Source organism: Arachis hypogaea, chromosome 15, assembly GCF_003086295.3.
Source record: "Arachis hypogaea cultivar Tifrunner chromosome 15, arahy.Tifrunner.gnm2.J5K5, whole genome shotgun sequence".
Taxonomy (NCBI): domain Eukaryota; kingdom Viridiplantae; phylum Streptophyta; class Magnoliopsida; order Fabales; family Fabaceae; genus Arachis; species Arachis hypogaea.
Window position 1 is genome coordinate 41,457,496 of NC_092050.1, and position 3,179 is coordinate 41,460,674.

The 3,179-nt window shown below is 40.7% G+C and overlaps 1 non-coding gene across 1 annotated transcript; it reads left to right on the top strand.

The window, feature by feature from the left end:
* Positions 1-1,344: 1,344 nt before the first annotated feature.
* Positions 1,345-1,452, top strand: LOC112753364 (small nucleolar RNA R71). Its single transcript, XR_003177754.1, has one exon. It is a non-coding gene; the product is annotated as a small nucleolar RNA R71 (small nucleolar RNA).
* The last annotated feature ends 1,727 nt before the right edge of the window (positions 1,453-3,179 follow it).

The following is a 3,179-nucleotide window of genomic DNA, read 5'->3' on the forward strand; positions in this document are numbered from 1 at the left end:
AAAGACCTGGGTCACTACACATTTCAGGTAAACCTCCCATTAAAGCTGATATGGAACAACCTAAAGGAATAGTTTCTAATTCATTAATTTTGTCTTTATGTATACATAAATCTTTTAGAAACTTTACATATTTAGGTACCTGTTGAATAACATTAAAAAGAGGAACAGTTACCTCAACCTTTTTGAATATCTCTACCATTTTGAGATCAGGTTCCAGCTGCTTCTGGGCTTCCTTGCAAGTTGTGGAAATGGAATGGGAGTGGTGTCTCCTGCAGTATCTGCGCCCTGTGGTGCTTCCTCCTGTGGTTGAACTTCTTTTTCATCTATGTCCTATATGTCTTCTTCCTCTTCAACATCTTCTACTTCCACTACCTTTTCAGCTGAGGCGTGTTCTGGTGGGCTTGGCTCCTCCTGGTTCCTCTCCTGCAGTGTGGTTCCAAATCTTAGGGTGATGGCATTAATGCCACCCTTTGGATTGGGTAATGGTTGAGAGGGAATTCCACTGGAGCTCAAAGGTTGGTTATTGGAGTTATTCATTGATCCAATCTATGAGATAAGAGCTTGCAAAGTAGCGTTCAGACCATTTAGAGTGGCATTAATGTTATTTTCCATGGTCTATTGTCTCCGATCAATGGATTGTAGTAAATCATCATTAGAAGATGAGGAAGGATAAGTAATTTGAGAGGTCTGCTGTTGGGTATTCTTTGGTCCTTGGAATTGTCTCATGTGAGGAGCTCTTTAAGGCTGGTTCTGGTTCTGCTGCCTGTTGTTGTTATTATTCCACCTCTGATTTCCCTGATTGTCTCTGTCTCCTTTGTTGTTGTTGTTGTCCCTCCAATTCTAGTTCGAATTGTCCTGCCATCCATGGTTGTAATTGCCACCTTGATTGTACCCTTGGTTGGGGCGGTCATAGAAGTTATGAGTGGCTGCCACGGTGTTGTCTTCCTGCTGGAGCTGCGGACATTCATTAGTATAGTGGCTATAATCAGCCCAGATTCTGCAAACTCTCTGTGGGACTAACTGTTGGTTTTGCTGTGGTGGAGAAGGTTGAGCTTGCTGAACTTGTTGTTGATTCAATTGCATCTGCTTCAACAAGTTGGTCATTTCACAGATACTCTGAGTTAGAGCAACCGTCTCTCTGCTAGAGGATACATCTGCAACGGCTTTTGAACAGCCTTGTTTCTGCCTGTGATTCCGAGTAGATTCAGCTAAGTCGCTGATCAATTTCCATGCCTCATCAGTGGTCTTGTACTTTTTCATAGACCCATTGCTAGCACTTTCCAATGTGGTCTTATCTTGGGGCCTCATGCCCTGTGTGATGTAACCGAGTAACACTATCTTGTCAATCATATGGTGGGGACATGCTTCCAGAAAATTATTGAAGCGCTCCCAGTATTTATAGAGAGTCTCAGATTCATCCTGAACAATCATGGAAATGTCTTTCCTCAGTTTATCAGTAACTTCAGCTGGAAAGAATTTTTCCAAGAATTCTCTTCTCAGTGTATCCCAGTTGGATACAGTTGCTGCTGGTTGAGTGTAGTACCACTCTCTTGCCTTCCCCTCAAGAGAAAACAGAAAAGCTTTCAGCAAAATTGAAGTTTCATCTGCACCATGACGCCTGACAGTAGAACAGGCTGCTTGAAAATCTCTCAGGTGCTTGATAGGCTCTTGAGCAGGCAAGCCATGAAACTTGGGCATCAAATTGAGCAGTGCGGTCTTTATTTCAAAGTCTGTAGCCACCGCTGGGTGATGCGCTTGAAATGGTTGCATTGTAAAATCAGGGGCTCCAGCCTCCTGGATAGTAACTCTCCTAGGTTCTGCCATGTCACCTACACGTAAAACAACCGAATCAGTAGAACGGGGGCTGGTTTCTTCCTCAAATGACATTTCAGATCCGCCTTCAGAGAGGACTAACTGACGTCGAGCTTGCCTTATTCATGAAATAGTTCTTTCAATCTCAGGATCGAATGCTGGCAAGCTTGGATCAGGAAGTGAACGATTCATCTAGCGAAAGAAACAAGCAGCTCATAGTAGCAGGATAAAATAAAATGCAAATAAATAAATTCCAATTAATAACCTTAGCACTCTATTGCAACTCCCCGGCAACGGCGCCAAAAATTGACGTGGCAGAAATTGGCTAATTAAGAATTGGTATAAGTTGTGCGTTGCAAGTATAGTTCTTAACCAGCCAGAAATCCGCTTATCAATTTAGAAGGGTTGTCACTAAAATAAGATTTAAAATACTGGGAGTATGAATCCTAGGTCGTCTCCCAACGAGTTACAGACAGGTGTGCTATTTTATTAATCAAATGTTTTCAAAAAAAGTTTGAGTTGAATAAACAGGAAATTAAATTGGAGAAATTAAGTAATTTAAATAAAGGCCTTGACTGGGAGTAGATTAGTTGGAAGCCCTATTCTTGTTGTAGTACTCTCAAGATTAATTAATAATTGAAGGTTGTTCTGTTTAGTTATCCCTTACTAGGTAAGAAAAAGTCAAACAAGTTGGAATGCTATTTCTATTCACAAGTCCCAATCCGCTTACTTGGAAGGACTAGCGTTAGTGACTAGATGGCAATCCAACAATAAACCCAATTACAATGTCTCTTTTGAGCATTCCAACTCAAGGGTTCTTTTCAATCAACTTCCCATCAAGTTAGGGAACTACTCGCTCATTGTGAATGTAGAACTCATAACATAGGAAAGGGAATTAAAGAAAAACATGATAAATAAAACTCAAAGGAATCAATTAAAAATAAAAGTAACTCTTGTATTAATAAATTCTAAAATAATCCAATAATAAAATTGAGTAAATTAAAGGACATGGAAGAGTAAAGCCAAGTAAAGAAAACGAACTAGAATGACGAAGTCTTGGTGAGTTAATAACTCTTCTCAATATCCCAATGCAAAGAGCAATAGAAATAAAAATCCTAAGAACTATGAATGTGTAGAGAGAAAACCTAGAGGAGGATCAAAACTAGATCTAAAAACTAAAAACTGTGTAGAATGAATGTTCTTTTTGGTCTCTACATGTCCTCTGGCTCTAGTCTGCTTTTCTGGGCCGAAAACTGGGTCAAAACAGGGCCCAAAATCGCCCCCAGCGAATTCTGCAGATTATGCAGATCGCGCATGTCACGCAATTGCGTCATTCATACGGACGCGTCATTCCGCGCACGTCGTCC